This window comes from Ambystoma mexicanum, chromosome 1q (assembly GCF_040938575.1).
Source record: "Ambystoma mexicanum isolate Mex_15411 chromosome 1q, UKY_AmexF1_1, whole genome shotgun sequence".
Classification (NCBI taxonomy): domain Eukaryota; kingdom Metazoa; phylum Chordata; class Amphibia; order Caudata; family Ambystomatidae; genus Ambystoma; species Ambystoma mexicanum.
The window spans coordinates 1,118,473,458-1,118,494,130 of record NC_090922.1 but is presented as its reverse complement, the minus strand read 5'-3'; the positions used below and the strand labels follow the sequence as shown (position 1 = coordinate 1,118,494,130).

Sequence of the window (20,673 nt, the reverse complement as noted above, 5' to 3'; positions counted from 1 at the left end):
GGGAAGGGGACCACCCCGAGCTAGTGGATGCTGGACCTGTAGGAGTTATATGGGGGAATCTGTAGACAACTCCCACTGGGTCCCTCAATAAGGCAGGTGACATCCACAGAAGCATTCCCACGCCCACAGACAGCAAATACAACCACAGTCAGGAGTTAAGGTACAAACCCCTTGATGGGAACCTCAATGCTAATATGAGTTCAAATAGAGAGCCACTGCAATCCGACCCACCACACCTTTGTCAGAGCTAAACACCCAGCATAGGAATTCATGTCTTTCCCATTAAGGGAACAGAGTTGCAACATTCTTAATTAAGTCAGACTACCCCTGACCATGGGACTCTTTAGATGTAAAGTTGCATGTGTCAAACAAACATGATGAAATCAAACAAATGCGTGTTATCTTCGGGAGGGACAAAACAAACACTGTTTTGCCACTCCCACTAGCATTTAAGACATTACAAAGTTGCCGCAAATAGCTTATCAAAGCTTTTTGTGACTTATAATTTGCATGGTAGGATGACAGAGCATCATGTCCGAGGCAGGAAATATCAGCAGGGCTCCAAGGGCAGGAAGGAGACCCCACAAAGTTCCAGGGCATTTTTGTAATCCAATATGGTGACTGGACATTATATAAGCGCAGGCCAACCCACTATACGCTTACATGAGCTCAAGCACATGGCCCAATCACAGACCAGCTCAGCTCACACTATACATGTGTAATCTATGCCCCTAAGAACCACCCAAGCTGAGGAAAGACCACACTATAAAAGCCATCCTGCTCAGTGGTTCAAACGTGTGGAGTATTCCGAGAAGTAGCTAGAGGAAGGTGTTTTGAGGAGATTGGTGAGATAAAGGTCTATCGAGAGGAGAACTGGTAGGAAAGAGTTGGAGGATTTACAGACGAAGTTATTTCAGATGAGAATTGCTACCATCTAGAGAGAGAGTTGTAGCAGAGGTTGGATGGAGGGTATTGAGACATTTGGAAAGATAACTATTATCATCTGTAAAGAAAGTTATAGAGGAGGTTGAAGGAAGAATATTGAAGTAGTTGGACAGAGAATTGTTACTATCTGGAGAGATAATTCTGGAGGAGGTTGGAGGGAGAGAGTTATCTAGAGTGGTAGAATCAAGGAGGTTGGACAAGGAGAGAACCATTACCACCTGGGGAGAAGGACAGAGACAATCTAGAGGGGGAGATAATGTTGCAGGATCTGATAAGGTGGGGGGAGAGCAGGCAACCCTAAAATAAGGAATTTGCTGGTCCACCAGGACAGACTTTGGAGGTGGGAGTGGGTACAACATAGTCCAACCTCACAGAGGGGCAGGGAGGATACATAAGTAGTAACAGGAAGGAGAGTCTCAGGAACCAGGACCCTAGTACAGGGACGTGGTCAGATGACAGCGAAATTCCCAAGCACCTCCCAGAAACCCTGGGTGCAGTGACTAGTGCTGAAAAGGATCCACTTCTGTCTCAGACTTCTGGAAAAGAGCTTAAGACTCTTCCAAGCATGGGATGTGTTGGCATCAGAGGGCCGTGATCAACCGCAAATCCGTAACTTAAAGACAAAGATCATAGTGTTCCAATGCACAGTGGAGCATAGTCAGGATGAGCCCAAATCAGGAACTTTGTTAGAGACCTTTTCTTCTACCATGCCCATGGTCATACAAACACACTGTCATCTTCACCCTCCATTTGCTACAACAACAGCTTCATACCCCCACAGCCTTGCCTTCTACTCTTTCTCAAAGCACTCGTTAAAAGGAATCTAGCCTCAACAGACCCAATTACGTCAGCAGATCTGTACTCTAGCACCAAGACCTCTGCCATAAATCTGGTGGCCCCTCTAGTTCCTACGAGAGCCAAACTGGCCAGACATATCAACGCATGGTTTACCCCCGACCTTCAGGCACTACGCATAAAGAAAAGACAAGCTGAAGCAGCCAGGAGAAAGGACCCTACTGTCCAGTCAAGAGCCTCCTTCAACTCCATCACCAAAGAATATAAACGAGCAATGATGACAGCCAAAGTGATGGCCTTCAATTCCAGAATAATGAATGCAAGCTCAAATTCTCAGGAGATCTTTAAAATCCTCAGAGAGTTAGAAACTCTGATCACTCCCTCACTACAATCTCCAAAGGCGAAGCATGGTGTACTAATATTCAGAATACTAATCGTGCTAACATCCCCTCTTACAACTGAAAATTGCCAAAAACAAGCCGTGATCAACACGGCCATCCCACATTTATCCTCGCCTCCGCATAGCACACCTCGTTTTCACTTCAGGGAGGTATCGGAAGTGGAAACAGCCAATATCCTAAAAAGGCTCAAAACATCCAAATGCAAATGAGACATTTGCCACGCTAACATTATTAAAGACTGCTCGGAAGACCTAGTCCTGTTCATCATAAGATTTATTAATGCTTCCTTTGCCATGAGTCAAGTCCCAGCCAGCCTTAAAGAAATGTGGGTGCTCCCACTTCTGAAGAAACCCTCGCTTGACCAGACAGTCCTCAACAATTACTGCCCCATCACAGCAGTACCACTCTTATTAAAGATCCTTGACAGAGCAGCCTACGACCAAATCCAGGTATTCTTAGAAACGAACCACATCTTGGGGTTGCACCAGTCAGGTTTCCGGCCAGGTCATGAAACAGAATCAGCCTTACTATACCTGAAAGACCAGCTTGATGCCTTCAAAGACGAAGGCAAACTAGCCCTCTTACTTCTCCTGTACCTCACCACCGCCTTCGATCTAGTAAATCACAAAGCTCTTTGCAACCATTTTATTGTATCTGCATACTTCTCCTGGGAATCCTCGACCTGGATAGCATCCTTCCTGGAGGGGAGATCCATGAGAGTCTTTTCAGAGATGGCTTGCGCCCGCCCCATCCCCATTCCATGTGGAGTGCCTCAAGGGTCCTGCGTCTCCCCCTCCCTCTACAACATTTTCACCAAACCCCTCTTCGACCTTCTTGGCTCCAACGGTATAGCATACCCAAACTATGCCTATGACACCCAAATCCTCCTCACACTTACCGGCATCGACAACACTGACTCCTTTATAATCAACAGAATATATTCAACTATCCAAGCCTTGACTACCACAAACCACCTCTGCCTCAACGATGATAAGACCGACATCTTGCTAGTTGGGTCTCCAGCCATGCTAAAAGAAACTCAACTCACCATTTGCAGCTTTCACGATAGATGGCACCCAAATTCCGGCCTCAACCTCGGTAAAAACATCTGACGTTTACCTGGATGCCTCCCTCTCCCTCTCCAGATAAGTGATTGCGATTTCGCCATCCGCAGTATACACAACAAAACTCATCAACGCAGCCAGACAACTTCTCATGCCGTCTAGTTGCCTCACCATCTCCAGAGCCATCAAAGGAGCAATACTCGATTACTGTAATGCCCTCGTTGCAGGGACCTCAAAACAAAACATTAACAAAGTTCAAATAATCCAAAACAACGGCCTACATACACCACTGAAGTTACCTAAAAAAACACATATCAGCAGCAAAAAAAGAGGAACACTGGCTCCCAATCAAAGAGAGAATCATCTTCAGAACTCTATGCCTTACACCTAAATGCTTAGCAAATGTGGCCCCTGAATATCTGTTTCAAAAATGTGTGTGATCCAAATCCACCTGACCTGTTAGAGCACTCAACTGTCACCGCCTTGTGCCACCAACATTCAATAAAAATCAAAGTAGGAGGCTCTAGATCCCGGCAATGGCAGTACAGCACTGGAACGCGCTCTCCCCTGCCCTAAGGGTGGAAGAATCCTACTGGCCTTTCTGTAAGGTTCTAAAGACTCGGCTATACGCCAAACAAACTTTGTTATTATCATTACTGTTGCAGCAGTTAGTCTAATATGCAAGCTAAGCTTTCTGCACCATCTCGGGAGAATAGCTCAGTGGCAACGTGCTCGCCTTGGAAGCAAGACGACACAGAGCAAAAAAGGTTCGATCCCCGGGTCCGTGAATTAAAAATTTCTAGGTATTAAGCATGTTATAAATAACCTATCACATCATATAATATCATTGCCTATGTCTCTGTGTGTAACTGGTTCTACAACAGCGCCCTGATGCCCTAGGACTTAGGTGCTCTACAAATGCAAAAATAAAATAAATAAATAAAATAAATAATACATAAGGGGGCATTTGTCAAACGTATTGCATATAGGGGCATTGAATTTTTGACAATATGTCTCTACTTGGAGGTCTAAATGCTGTAGCATTTTTTACATAACTGGCAGAAGACATCTGGAAAGAGACAGGGCAGATCTATCTCCTCGGCTGGGGTCTCCTTCTGGAACAGCCTCCCTGCCTCTCTCAAACTTGAGCAGAACCACCTCCGGTTCCGGAAGCAACCTGACTGCTCTGCGCACTGGTGACCTGATCACCCTCTGAACATGGGCCCAGGCTCCTGCATGTCCAGTTGCCCTCGCACTGCCTCCAGGCTCCCCAGCACTTAAGGGTCTGTATCTGCAACCCTACAGCCCCTTCTCTCTGCACTTATGAGCCTTTTGCTGGCTGCACTTGTGAGTTAACTGCACTTCACCCTTGTGCCTCCCCCCTGACACTTCTCCCCTTCCCTCTTGCACAATCTGAATGACACAAGGCCTTGTAAGATCATTATTTTGTCCTCCCTTTGTTTCCCCCTCCTTGTCTTGTGCCATCTCATATCATATCATAACATAACAGAGTACACAGAAGAGAGGATAATGATTAGCCAAGGGCAGATAAGTACATTTAGTAAGTGTAAGGTATATTCACTAGGTATTTGAATTATAATGATAAAGTACTGAGTTAGTTGTGTATCTTGTCTATGTGATATATAGCTTTTCGTATCTTGCATAATAAAAAAAAGATTGTCTATATTCTACCACCTTGATGGTGATAGAATATTGATGTCCTCAAGCCAGAATTGTAATTTCAAGGAAGGAACGGTGTAAAGATCATCAGGTCAATGTTCAATAAACTAATCAGAAGGTCATTTTTGTTTTTTGGCCCTTTTTCAATATTGGAATGATGCATTTTTGGACCATGATGATGGAAATTGCTGAAGGTTGAAAAAATCTTTAAAAGCCTCTAGAACAGTGATCCCCAACGTGTAGCTCGAGAGCAACATGTTGCTCGCGGCACCCTAATTTGTTGCTCCCCAGCTGCTCTGGCCCATGGTATTTAGGCCTAGAAGGAGATGCTGAAGGGGTGAGACCTCGGTAGCAGTATAGCCAGGACAGAGCCCTGCACTGTGTGACAATGTTTGCCAGTGAGCCTGCTCTGTTTCCAGTTGGATTATTTTGGTACATGCACAATTTGAGTTTGATGCCACTGTGCAAATTATTTTTCGGTAAATGTTCTTCATTATAGCAGTGTCATTGTTCAAACCTTGTCATCTTCAGGTACTTTGCCCAGCCGACAAATCTATTGATGGGCAAAATTATTGAACCATGTTTGTGTTCTGGAGAAAATTGTCATATTCTGTTCCTTTGTACCGCTAGTAGGAGCATAATGGACAAATGTGTGGCGTGCATACCCAACTTTCCTTTAGTATATACATTTGCATGGCCTAGTTTTTGTACAAATAAGGTTTGTGTTTGATGCCACCACACATTACATTTATTGGAAATATTACTTTTGGCATCACCTATATTTATTATTGCAGTGTCCTAGTGGAAAAATTGTCATTGTTTGATACTCTGCCCATCTGGCACGTGGATAGCTGGCAGATAAGGCAAATGCATGCCACATTTTTCATAACTAATTTGTGCTATATTCAAATCCAATTAAGTTACTGTTAATAAGCTTAAATTAACAAGCCAATTAATTGATCCAGATACCTAGTTAACACCACCACACCCCTCTATGAAGTGGTCGTCAAATGCTCAATGTTTTGACCATTGTTTTCCACTAAGTTTTTGTGTAAAATCCCTTTTGGGCAAGGAAAAGAGGCTCCAAATCCTTCAGTAGAGTATTGTTTTTTATTCCTAACCACTGTCCCTCCAATGTAACAGGTGCTTTGGAATGTACTATTTGCAATTACATGCCAAATGAATTCTCAGGAGGCAACTTCCAAAGCCCCAGTGAAGTGATCTTCAAAGACTACCAGTATTACTCAATATTTTTGTAATCATATTTCTAGATTAAGTTTGCAACCTTTAAAAAATGTATCATATTTCGTAAAATTCACATAGAACAAGTCAAAAATAAAATAGCAGATTTAAATTCAACAAGCTATATATATAAATCTGATTATGACAATGAATTATATAAACAGTTTCCATGTCCACGCTTATGCAAAAAGGAGAAACAGCAATAAATTAACTGAAAATGAACCAAATTTTCATCGACTCCCATTTTGCGGGCAACACTTGGTGCTTCCTCCTGCACACCTTCATTTATTGAGGTGTGGGTAAATTTAAACATACCATTAGCATCAGCTTCCTGCATTCTAGGGATCTTATTTCACAGATTTCTCCATGCCATCTTAAATGTGTATGTATGTCTCCATATATCCATGGGCTTGGTGCGCATTATCAGATAAATAAACAAACAAAACAAACATTGTTCATTGCATTTCCATGGATATGGTGCTTATTAGCACATCCTACCGTGTTTACTCCATGGCTGCAGCTACTGGAGTGAACAGGTCTGCAGTGAGTGCACTGAATGCAGTGTTGTCATACTGTCAGCATAGAAGAGGGTAGTGTTGAAGTACATCTTCTATGTGCATGGATACTGCAGTGGGTGCCATATTAAAATAGTGTGTGCATAGAAATGGATAGGGGAGAAATGCATATTCCATAGGATTGCGTAATGTCCATTGCGTGGAGTGCTGCCTACTGTACTGCACTTTGAGGTACTGCTTTTGTGCACTGAATAGAGTACAGCATGTGGTGGTGGGAAGAAGGGATGGAAAGGGTGGGAGACTGAGAAGTGGTGCATATTAGATATGTCATTAGGTGAACGAAGACGTTGATGTGCCTGCATTATCGTGCCTACCGCACCAATTTGCAGGTCTCTGCACAGGCGACTACTGTGTGTGCTGAATGCAGGCAGACTTTGTTACTGCACGATAGCTGCTGCGGACATCTCTTTGCATGCTGACTGGTCGGAGCTCAATTTCAGCAGAAGAGTGCATCGCACATGATATGCACATTGTAAGATACTGTGTATTCCAATGTGTTGCATGTGGTAAGCCCATAGGCCATGCACTGCACGGATGGAGGCCTTGCACCGACAACTATGTGCCCTGGTTGCAATTAGGTTTGCCATTGTTGCCTTCTGTGTGTGGTTCCTCAGCATTGGCTACATTGTTGATTCCATGGGTGTGGTGCTTCTTAGCACATCTAACCCTGTTTACTCCATGGCTGCAGCTTATTGGGTGAACCTCTCTGCAGTGGGTGCACTGAGTGCGGTGTTGGAATACTGTCAGTAAATAAGAGGGTAGGGTTGAAGTGCATCTTGTACATGGCATGGATACTATAGTGTGTGAATAGTGTGTACATAAAAGTGGGTATGGGTTAAACTGCATACCGCATAGGAAAGCGTATTGTACATTGCGCGGAGTGCTGACTACTGTACTGCCATATCAGGTATTGCATTTGTGTACTGAATAGAGTGCTAGGAGCTATACTATGTGCATGACAGTGGATATGGGTGCCGGAGGCTGTGTTATGTTTGTAGATTCTGCTGTTGCATGTTTCCATGCATAGCTGTATTACGGTGCAGAGGTGGCTAGCACTGGCGGTGGAGGGTGGTAGTTGGGCACATATTGCCATGCATGCCTGCATTACGTTGCGGTGGGTGTGGGCAAGGCCTACACTAATGGGTGCTTGGCCAAAGGCTATAGGCCATAGGCCATGCACCCAATAGTCTAGGCCTTGCCCACACGCCCCGCAGCAATGAAGTTTAGACTCCATCTGTTAGAGGGTGCTCACCTTTACAGAATGGTTGTGGAGCACATTTTAGACTTGACAGAGCACCAGAAGTCAGCTGCCATGCATATACTGTTGGTTGGTTCAGTTGCCAGTAACACCATTGTATGTGAATAAAAGTGGGTAGGGGTGCCGGAAGCTGTGTTAAGTTTGTAGATTCTGTTAAAAGGTGCATCTTTCTATGCATACCTGTATAAAGGTGCAGAGGATGGGTAGGAGTGCCGGTGGCTGTGGTACGTGTGTGGATTGTGGTACTTGGTGACATGTTGCTATCATGGCTGGATTACGTTGCAGTGGGTGTGGGCAACGCCTAGACTATTAGGTGCATGGCCAAAGGCCGTATGCCATGCACCCAAAAGCCAAGGCCTTCACCACACCCACCGCAGCAATGCAGTTTTCACTGCATCTCTCACAGGGTGGTCACCTTTACAGAATGGTTGTGGAGCACATTTTACTCTGCAGAGAGCACCAGAAGTGCGCTGATATGCATATATTGTTGGTTCCATGGGTGTGTCATTGTTAGAACATCCTACGGTTTTTGGTATACGGCTGGAGATTGTGTAGTGAAAAGTCTTGCAGTGTGCCCACTGGGTACCGTGTTGGAACACTTGTCAGTATAGAAGAGGCTAGGGTTGAAGTGAATCTTCTATGTCCTTGGATATTCTGGTTTCTGTAGCTTCCTGGCAGTAGGCCCAATGTTGTCAAGATTGTGTGGTTTGCTTGCCTGTGACATAATGCTTTGTGAATGGAAGTGGGTAGGGGTGGCGGAGGCAGTGGTATGTTTGTGGAATATGTTAACTGTTACAGGTTTGCATGCATCGCTGTGTTTTGGTGCTGGAGTTGGGTAGAAGTACCGCTGCCTATGTTACATTTGTGGATTATGGTTTCTGGGCACATGTTCGCATGCATGGCTCCATTATGTTGTGATGGGTGTGGGCAAGCAGTACACTCTTGTGTGCATGGTCAAAGGCGTGAGGGGTACCGGTCTGGATGATTTTGGATGCTAAAATGCAGTCAAAACTGCATTGCTGCAGTGGGTGTGGCCAAGGCCTAGACTATTGGGTGCATGGCCAAAGGCTGTAGGCCGTAGGCTATGCGTCCAAAAGCCAAGGCCTGCACCACACCGAGAAAAAGCAGACGCAAAGAGGAAGGTTTTGAGGTGATTCCGGACCCGGCGATGGTTCTCCTCAAGTTTCAGGGAGGCAGGGAGGCTGTTGCAGAGGGAGACCCCAGCAAAAAAATACATCTACCACCAACTGGTTGCTTGCAGAAGCGACTGACCCTGAGGGAGTTGGAGGCGGATGAGGGAAGAGCTTGAGCAGGGAGATATATAGGAAGTGACAGTTGAAGGCATTGAGGTCCCAGGGCCCAGAAGGCCTTGTGCATAATGCAGAGGGTTTTCACTTTGTTCCTCGCAGCCACTGGGAGCTAATGCAGACATTTCAGTGTAGGAGAGATACCATCCCTGGGCTTGATGCCAAGGCCAAGTCGCGAAGTCCTCTTCTGGATGAGTTGCATATAGGGCTGAGAGTAGAAGCGGCCAGATTTAAAAAGAGCCTGATTCAATACTCCATGCTAGACAGAAGCACAGCTATGCAGACAGTGAACTTTTGGGACCTTGCCTTAGGTTGGTAAGATAGATTCAATGCTGCTTTTGGTGTCATATATTTACAATTTATGTAGAAGATGAGTTAGTGGGGAAAACAATTGGTAGCATTGTCAGAAGGAAAGCAGACAGTTCCTGTTTCGATATTACAATGCATGATATGGGTAAATGAAAACATTGCAAGCACATACCATTGAAGTGCCACTTGATGGTAGGGGATGTGGAAAAAAACAGTATGCTTTTAAAGAACTTAATGGATGCTCACCGCCAAATACCGTGCGTAGAGGCACTTATAACACAGTTGTAAACATACTGCAGAAAAAGTTTTCATGCCTCCTTATTGTGGTGATGGATGCTCATGTGGATGAATGTGGATGCACAAATTCTGCAATCTTTTACTGAATTTTCTACGGGACGTGATTTCGAACGACAGGACACTTGCAGGCTGAATTTTTAACAGTACATATGAAGTGTTGTGCAGAACTGCCAGTGTTAGATGATAACGTCTTGGATGGCATTCGTGGATGCGTGTGTGACTATTTACCCGTACCCTATGAGGCAGTGGTGGACAAAAAATAGTGGCAAGGGAAGAAGGACTGCTCCTGCTTTGGTGGGACACGGCCCGCGCGATACTTTGGGAAGCGCACATGCCACATTCTGCGCTTCTTTCCATACTGGCCAAAGGACATGGGACTGTGGGGATTATCCAATCAGGTAATGTGGGTGTGGTTCACGGGAAGGGGCGGTCATACTGTTGTATATTACTCTGTGTAGTGAGGCTGGCTGACATGGCGAAGCGCTTTGTGTTGACTTTGGGTGATGCGGTTTGTGCTAGATCTGCACAAGTGTGCCCAGGAAAGACACTTTGATGGCAATTTCGGTTTGGAAGGAGTGTACGCATTGTGGTGCGCTATCTATGAACACAGGTTTGCCGGTATGCATGCACTTTGCAGTGACCTGGCCACTTTTGCTACTGTCGATGTTATCGTCATGCAGTACGGCGGTATGCATATGGGTCACGTGGCTTGTTTAGGTTTGTTCCGTCGACTGAAGAGGTTTCTGAATGTAGTCAAGAGGCTTTTTCCCACTGCCAAGGTGCTGTTCTCATCCATAACACCAAGAAGAGTATGGGACAATGCTCCTGGAAGTTGTTCCACACCAGAAGTTGGAAGGTGTCTCATCCACTGAAGCATGTATACTTTTTTGTCCGCTCATGGGATGTTCTTCTGCAACAATGACCTCATTAGTTGTGGAAATGCTGAGTTCTTCCAAGCAAATGGCATTTCGTTGTCGCCCATTGGTAATGCTGTTTTGTTTGTCCGTCTACAGGATGTGGTGAAGAGTTTACTGTAACATTGTGAGCACACGAAAACACAAAATCAAATAAAAACTGAAAAGAAGGTGTTTCAATAGAGGCTCCTACAAAAAATAAGGCTCTTTTCAGAGCCGCCCCTAAAACGAACTTCCCTACCCTGGTTGTAATTTATTCCCCCACGCCCGCACACAGCAGGAAATCCACATCCGGGGATTTTGCGAATGCCCATGGAAATGGGACTGTGCCGGCTGAGGTATTGCGCAATACCTTTTCTGGGTGTGGTGTGTACGCAGACGACTGCTGTACAGAACTGATACTGTTACATGGAGAGCTCTTCCATTTGATTGGTGGATGCGTGTGGAACATTCTAACAGTACCCAATGACGGCATGCTGGAAAGAAAGAAGTGGAAAGGGAAGAAGGAATGTTTATGCTTTATTTGGGCATGGCCCTCGCCGTACTAGGGGAAACGCACGTGCCACATAGTACCGTTTTCAGTATGCAACCCATGGGAATGGGACAGTGGGGACTATTGCAACTGAAGGTGTGGTCCACAGGAAGGCCCATTAATACTTTTCTCCATTGCTGTGTGTAGTGAGCTGGGCTGACATGGTTACCATTACTTGCAAAGGCAGTGTAGCACAGCAGATTCGGTCCAACATCAATTACAGGTGAAACATATGTGGTCTGCTACTCTGTTCTGAAAAGCTACAAACAGATTGCAGAGCAGCTCAAGGGTGCAGCCTTTTGTAGGGCTGCTGTGGAGACCTTGCACCCTGAAAACAGGCCTACATTGTTCAAAAACATATATGCATGTGCAATGGCACATTGTGGCGTGTTTGTAAGCATGTACTCCGAAAAATACTCGGTTCCTTGCACAACACTGTACTATTCTGCTGTCCGAGGGTCAGGATCGTGTAGACCATGCAGAATACATTGTGCGCATGTGCATATTTGTATTTGTATTTGTATTTTGTTTATTTGTATAGCGCGCCTTGCTCAGGTGCATCTGGGTGCATATCTAAGGTTACACGGACAGGTACATTTACAAACATGGAATAGGTAATACAGTAAAGTACATTTTCCAAAGTATGTACAGGCATGATAAATATTACAAGGCTGTGTAAAGGTGGTTAGCATACCATAGTGTATCAGAATATTATACAAGTAATGTACAGAGGTGAGGTCGCAATAGTCAACATAGTTACATAGAATTAGTGTACAAAGGTGCGGTTGCAGAGGTCAATATACAAAATGTTACAGAATTGACTACAAGAGATATACAAAGGTGCAGTCGCAATGCAAGGTCGGCCTCGGCGGTAGTGGTGTGGTGTCTCAAATGACTTGATCTGCACAGCTGAACCGATGAACACCATTGCCACTTCTGTACTGATTAATAGTGCGACACATGTGCGCCGACCATTTTGGGCGACGCTGGGTGTTTATAGGGTGTAGCGGGTAGGATGTTTATGTGTAGAACGTGGGTGGGTGGCTCAAACGTATTAAAGTTTGTTTGCATATGTGCACAGTGGCGGCGTTACGAGAACACAGAGGCACAGATACACATGCATGCACTTGCACAGCGACGGAACGTCTGCTCCCACACGTAATTGTAGGTGGTGCACAAGATGCCGACTTGTGGGTCGTAGTGACATTGTACGGATGCCTCTAATGTCACTGTGGATAGGCAGGGCAGGTGTGGTGTGCATAGGACACCTCCCTTTTGCTTACTTGCGGCCATTCCTACAAGGACTGTGCACCGTGTGGCATACCGGCATTTAAAAAAAAAAGCCAATACCACATATACACTCAACAACAATTTAATTATCAACATTTTCTTGTACACATTCATACACACCATTAGGAAAGGGAAGGGGTAGCACAAGTGGATACTTATTGTGGGGAATTGGGGATTTGCACAAGTTGGTTGTGAGGGGAGCAAGAGATGGAGGTATTACCGTAACATCTCCCATCACACAGAGTTTGAGGGAATGGCGGGCTGTGACATGGGGAAGGGGTACACGCGCAGGTCTGCCAGTGCTGTTCTATTTTGTCCATAATATACCCTTGTATGCAATCTTTTCAGGTGGCACAATAGTTCCCCAATTTTTCTACTTTGGCTTCCAGGCTGTCCATTTCGCTATGCCTGTATGCTGTTGTGCAAGGGATGCTATTTGTGCTGCCTTGCTTTCCTTTCCAATATGTTCTCTTACAGAAAAGAAAATGTGTTAGGTGTACATGAAGCAATATGTACTACATAAATTACATTTCACACTACTGGGCGTACCAGTGGGGTTACTATCGTAAGTGACTGCGGAAAGAGGGAAATTTCCTTCCACTCACTGTAAGGTGCTTGCCATTGCTACGTACAGAAAACAAAACGTTATGGCTCTGTACCACTGTATACTGCACCACATGTGCAATTATCAGACAAAATGTACTGTGCTTGCTACGTGGAAGTGATGTTCTGATGTTCTGGTCTTAGTACTTTCCTGTCCTTACTCTGGCCGTTCATTCTTTGTTCCCATGCACAGTAGCAGTGAGGTAAGATTGTTGAAGGGAGACGTCACTTCTGTTGTTGCTGTAATTCGTTATGGTGCAGTCCATATGCCTATGTGCTGTTTGCTTCATATGTACATAGTTTGCAGTCGTACTCTATTTTACCTTGTAATGCACGTACATGCTGCTGCTTCCATATGTTCCTTGTGTTTACTGAAGGGTACCACTATGTAAGAGAGGTATTTCTGAGCAGGTTGGATGCCAACCGATGTTGACGACCAGACGCATACTCCGAGACTGCTGTGCGCATTACCATGGTGCTGAAAAAATGGTGCTTAAGGAACATTATGCTTAAGTAGCACTAATAAAAACCTATGAAATTCACTGACTAAAAACCTTGTTAAAGGGATGTTATGGTTAAGTTGCACTAGTACAAACCTATGCAATTCACACACAAAAAACATTGTTAAAGGGACGTTATGGGTAAATTCCACTAGTAAAACCCTATGCAAATTCACTGAGAAACCACCTTCTTAAAGGGAAACTATGTTTCAGTTGCCCTCAGAAAAACCTATCAAATTCAGTGCAACAAGTGATTGAGGCCGGCACTGACATCCATGGGAATGGGTGAGGAAGGAACCCAATCCTCTCTGTGCTGATGCGTGACAGCGATAGCTCCTTGTGGATTACGGCAGGGGTGGCAACCATTCCTGAGTCGGCTACCCCATGGATGTCAGTGGACCGCGGGGGAGCTTGATAGCCCCAAATTGAAGTGAGTGGGGAGGGGCGTGAGCGAGCAGGAAACTGTGGGAGCAGGTCTTGCTGCTGCAGCTGCTGCTTACTCGGCAGCAAGGACCATCCAACCACACAGTCGCTGTTGCTGCCCCCCCAACCCCGGTCGATTATCTCATAACAACCTGCCAAGCTAAAATAAGGCAACAAGTCCCGAACCGCGCAGTGGAAACCACACTACGGGCCTCACCACCGCCATTTCACTGAATCTGGAGAGGCACACAACCCTCGCCCACTCGAGGGTGGAGGCATAATCCAATACCGACATTGACATTAATAAGAATTGGCAGTGCCGACCTGAAGGAGGAGGGACCGAAAACCTGTGGCCCGCTCCGTGCAGATACGTGGCAGCAGGAGCGCCAAACGGACTCCGGCATAAGGTGGAAACCTCTTCCAACACAACTGCCCCAACGACACCATTGAACCGCAGTAGAACCTGATTGCCCCGAACTATAGTAAGTCGGAAGGGGCATCTGTGAGCGGGACGCCTAGAGAGATGCACTTGCTGCCGCAGCTACTCCTTTGCCGGTGGTGAGAACCACCCAAACCCACAGGCGCCACGGTGACCTCCCTTCTGTCCGACTGCTTGATACCTACAGTGGCTAAAATAAGGCGATACACCCCGGGCCACGCAGTGGCCACCACACTGTGTGCCTCACCACCGCCATCTTGCTGGGTTTGGGGTGTTTCGCAACCATCTCTCACTAGATGGGGAAGCATGATCTTCCGTTCCTGGACCGGCCATCCAGAGGATACATTCTGGACTGGACAACAGCCTATCCATTATCTACCAGCAGGACACTGGGACTGTAGCAGCCCCTGGGGCATACAGATCCTGATTTTAAGCCTCTGTGGGGGCAACAACTGACCTGCTTGATTATCATCAGCTGGGGCTACAAGAAGTTGATAAACCCCAGGAGACACAGCAGGTACCATATCACGTGCCTCACCACCGCCATTTCTTTACAACCAAAATGGCACGCAATACTCCCCCTACTTGATGGAAGATGCAGGATTGGCTTTACTGACACCGACTACCGAGTGAACAACACTGAGCTGGTCAGCCACTACATTAGCCACTGCAGACCATTAGGAATAGTCCTAAACCTAGACCATACAGATCCTAATCACAGTCTTGGGCACAACAGTGGACCGGGTACTCAGACACGCCTAAACAGACGAAGAGGGATACTGTCAGGATCTGCGCATTGCAAACTCAGCACAAAACCGCTACACTCACTACCTTGAGGCAGCATGCTCCTTCTCACACTCAGCAACTTGGCAAGGTGACATATCCAAACCCACGAAGCAACTGATAGATCTGGGGCCCGTAGTGCATCATAACCAAAGGAGCTAGCAAAAAGAAAGGCCCGATGGACTCCTTCACCAGCGCCCAGCCAGCGGCCCCGCCATCGGTAAGTCAGATGCAAGGAGAGAGTTCGAACAACATTTCTGGTGAAGCACGCGAAGATCAACTGATGCAGGCAATGCAGAGTGGCTTTGTGTCCATTAATGTCAAACTTGATGATATCATAGAAACAATTGGATCCTTGGAGTCCAAACTGGAGAATCGGAGATGTGGAAGATGCAGTGGGACGACATGAAAGAGACATCGCTGAACTAAGGTCCGAACTCACCAAAATACGAGGCAAATGTGATGACCTCGAGTCGCGCTCAAGTTAAAACAACACACATATTGTTGGAATACCTGAGGCGGCATGTAAGGGACCCATGGAGCCGTTCATCGAAAGCTTGCTGACATCCATGTATGGGCCAACCAAATTCTCCACACACTTCTTGGTTGAGCGTGCCCACCGAACTCTGGCACCATTACCTAGGCCAGGGGCCCTCCCGCGCATTATCATAGTGCGACTACTCAATTACAGAGACAGGGACCTCATCCTGAAATTATCTAGGGGGCATGGGGCGCTTAGATACAAATCTAGCAAGGTCTACATCTACCCAGACTTTGCATCTGGAGTACAGGTCCTGAGGTGATCGTATGACCCAGTGAAGAGGCTACTCAGGGCAAGACGCGTCCAATACGCCCTTATGTTTCCTGCGTAATTGCGTATACAACATGGAGGCAGGGCAAATTTTTCTGAAAATCCTTCAACGGCCATAGCCTATGTCGAGGCAATGATCCCACTACCACCACAAGTCCAGTGGAATGATCAGAATCTCAGCCCAAAGGCAGAGGCTGTCCACCATGATGTAGGGACTGTGCATGAAGCTCATACAAGTTTTTGTAATAACAATTTTTGATTCTGACACGTTTAATTGTTGATTGAAGCCGGGGCACAAGGCAGTGGAACTTGCTGTTGCGAGCAATGACTGCTCAAAGCGATCCCCAGGAGTATTCCACAGTTGATTTTGGGAAAACATCATCAAGTTGTGCTAGATAGTGTGGGAGAATGGCACAATGGAAGGTTGAGGTAGGGCTACAAGTAAGGGTGTTTGTTGAATTTTGGGGATCAGAAGGGAGAAATGAGAAGTTAAGTTGGGAGAATTGTTCAATGTGGGAGGCACGATGCGCAGAGTTGTTACCCAAAACAAGAACATAAAAATTGGTGTGGTTCACAAATAAATGCTGGGTGAAACAATAGATTTTCTATCATGGAATATCTGGGGCCTGAATAATCCGATTAAAGCCAGGAAGATTGTGGCATACCTTGAAAGCCATTCCTCCAAAATTGTAATGCTACAGGAGACACATGCGCTGGGACCAGTGCATGAAGGGTTTACACCCAAATAGGGCCAACAAAGGTTTTATACGACTTACTCCTCACAGGCCAGGGGGGGGGTACTAATTTTAGTACACCATGCCATACGTTTTAAAGCAGAGGAGACAATAACTGATCCAGAGGGACGGTACATCATAGTAAGAGGGGAAATGACAGGTGAGAGGGTCACACTTGCAAATACATAGGGACCAAACACAGATGACCCAGGATTTTATGCTCAGATTTTGGGGTTACTGGCAAAGAAGACAGCGACTCCCATTATATGGGGGGGGACTTTAAAACGATCCTGGACTTACATAAGGACAGATATAGTACCACACGACGTGCCCCTACTGCCGCAGCAAAAATGATTAAAAAAGCAATTGTAAAACTGGGCCTTATAGACGTCTGGAGGGAGGAACACCCCAGGGCATCTGAATACACATACTACTCTACAGTCCACGATACCGCATCACGGATTGACTATTGGCTACTTTCATCTATGTGGGCTCCACGCCTACGAGGGAGCAATATCCTGCCACAAACACTTTAATTCCACTCCCCTGTGGTGGTATCACTGGAACTTACTGATCCACCCCACCGCCACCCACTCTGAACCATGTATGGAGTGTTCTTTTAGACAACACACTGGTAGAAAACCTACACGAGAAAATTGCAGGGTTTTTTGAGATCAACGAAAACTCGGTCTCAAGTTACGCCACAGTATGGGAAACCTTTAAGGCCTGGTTGCGGGGCGAGCTTATTTCAGTTACATCCGGAGCACTCAAAGTCACTAAACTGGAGCTGGCAGAGACGGAACGTAGGTTACATAGATTAGAGAATGAGCACAGCAACACCGCCAATAAAGCACTACTGGTGGTAATTAAGCATAACCTCAAAATTCCGGACATTGGCTGATCGCGAAGAACAATACATTACAATACATGACAAACACTGTCCAGGCTCGTCGATACGGGAAGGAAGACTGCCCCGGACGCCTGCTGGCCAGTATAATTAAGGGAGAGAGAGGGGTGAAACCCATAACTGTGATTGAAGGGGTGATGGGAGGGTTGCTCACATCCAATGATGCAATTAACGTGGAATTTATGCGATACTACAAGACACTGTATGCAAAATGCAGAGATCTGAACCAGGGAAGAGGAAGATGTGGACCTCTATCTGGGCGGGATAGCACTACCGAATCTCTCCCGGCAAAACAAGCAAAGCACTAGATCCCCCGGTCACCCCTGATGAGATTGAGGAAGCCATTGCTTCGCTCTCATCAGGCAGAGCCCCCGGGCCTTACAGATTAGTCATAGAACTATATAAGACATACACTAAAACACTAGCTCCACGCCTGCTCAAGGTCTGAGAGGACTAATTGAGAGAGGGGCAATTACCACCCACACTTACCAAGGCCATAATATCAGTACTCCTGAAGCCAGGTAAACCGCCAAACGAGGTTGCATCTTACCGTCCATTGTCGCTGATTAACGTTGATGCCAAGATGTTTGCTAAAAAGTGCTTGCAAATAGGCTCCTACCACACATGAACTACCTGGTACATTCTGACCAATCAGCTTTTATTCCCACAAGATCTACAGCCCTTAATTTACATCAACTTTTTGCTATTATGTTGCAAATAAACTCACAGACTCAAGCAGTGGCATGGAACTATCTGTTTGGAGTGCTCAAACACTTTGGGGTGGGCCACACCTTTGTTGGGTATGTAAGGCTGCTATACATGAATCCAGTAGCTAGGGTCTGCATAAATAGTACAATTTCTGAGGTGTTCTCATTGGCTGAGGGCTACACATCAGGGCTGCCCCTTTTCCCCATTATTGTTCGCATTGACGATAGAGCCACTAGCGCAAGTAATCCACATGCACATAGGAAAATACATATTGCTGGACCCCAACAAATCATATCATTGTACGCAGATGACACTTTATTATATATACAGAATCTGAATGGAAATCTGGGTCCAATCATGGAAGAAGTAGCCAGATTAACTAATTATTCAGGATACAAGATTAACACCTCTAAATCAGAATTACTCCCATTAACAGATAGTACAACAACACCAGCCGACCACAGAGGATTCCAGTGGGCTCCAAACTCACAGTATCTCGCACACAACGAACCATCTTGGAAGACAATCACGAAACATACCTGAATGCTCTGGCAGTTAAACTTGTACTACGGAACAGATTCCCGATCTCCCTATATGGCAGATCATCCCTCTTGAAAATGGTGGTGGTACCAAAACTTTTGTATTACTGTACTTCAATACCAATCTGGCCGGGCCGCTCCTTTTTTGAGAGGCTCCGATCCTTGGCGGTGCAATTTGCCTGAGGGAATGGTACATCCCACATGAGCTGGGAGGGACTGACTGGACCATACGAGAGGGGGGATTAGCCGCGAAAGACTTTGAGTTATATCATCTAGGCGCTCAGGCGCGATTTGCTGGACATTTGTATGCCCCCAACCCGGGCCCAGCACACCTAGCACTTGAAAGATATGGTGCAGCCCAATGGACCTTAGATCGGTTATTCTTGATGACTGCTACTCTGATACTTGCGCATTCCACCCAGTGCGTTCAACACTGAATGCATGGACCAGAGTTTGCAGGCGTCTAGCAATATCAATACCATATAGTGGTAGGATTGGGCTCTGGCACTGCCCCGGTTTCCCCCGCCCCACATACGATCCCGATATACAGATGTCTTGGGATCCTGGGGAAACAATGGGGGTCATTACGACCCAGGCGGTAAGTACGCCAACTTTACCACCATGGTGTAAACTATGTTTACACCATGGTGGATGGCGGATTTACCGCCCCATTCCAAGGTGAGTGGGGCGGTAAATCCCCATTTCCCATTTTACCCTTCCCCATTCCCATTTTTGCCCCATAGGGCATAATGGGAGTGGGGAAGGCGCTAATTACGCCACTGTAAATTACAGTGGCGTAATTAGCACCAAGGCGGGTTTAGCGCCATGGATTTTAACGGCTGCTAAAAGCAGCCGTTAAAATCGGAATCAGGCGTTAAGGGTTAACGACGGCGTTAACCCTTAACGCCTGAGTTGTAATGAGGCCCAATGACACTAGGAGACCTATTCCCCAAAGGGAGGTTCTTGACGCAGGAGGAGTTTTCTGAAAATGTAGGTGATTACCCCGTTAAATTGCTACAATATTACTGTATGAGAGCTGCGGCGAGTAGAAAATGGCAGTCGTTCCCTCTTGAGCCCGAAACATGTGAATGCATTGAGATATCGGTGCAGAAAGACCGACAGAGAATTGGTGTTGAAATTATATAAGAGGGTACAGCCCACTCAGCCTTTGCGAAACACTGCAACGTCCAAATGGGAACAAGCTCTAACTATTGACATAGACGGCACCAAATGGCACAGATATTGTCTTCCAATGAAAGAAGTTGCTCTCAATGCACGCCTGCGCCTAATTCAATTCAAGGTCCTAAACCAATTACATTATACCCCTGTTGGGGTGGCTTGCTTCTCCCCAGACAATGATGGTAAATTCACTAAGTGCGGGTGCGAGGGTGCAGACTCAATCGATATGTTTTTGACATGTATGAAAATATCATAATTCTGGCAAGACATAGCAGGAATACTGCACCTCATGACTGAAATACCACTGGTACTACATCCTCTCAAATACCTACTGGGAGACATAGGAAAAGTCTCAACCAAAAAAGCGTACACTGTTTAATATAAGCTGCATGATTGAGAAAAAATGTATCTTGTTGAAATGGAAATCCAAGGTGGCAC

General features: G+C 46.0%; 1 protein-coding gene across 1 annotated transcript in view; it reads right to left on the bottom strand.

Annotated features, from left to right (window-relative positions):
* AKNAD1 (AKNA domain containing 1) overlaps positions 1-20,673 on the bottom strand; it is an 869,453-nt gene that overhangs the window by 605,758 nt on the left and 243,022 nt on the right. The window lies entirely within an intron of this gene.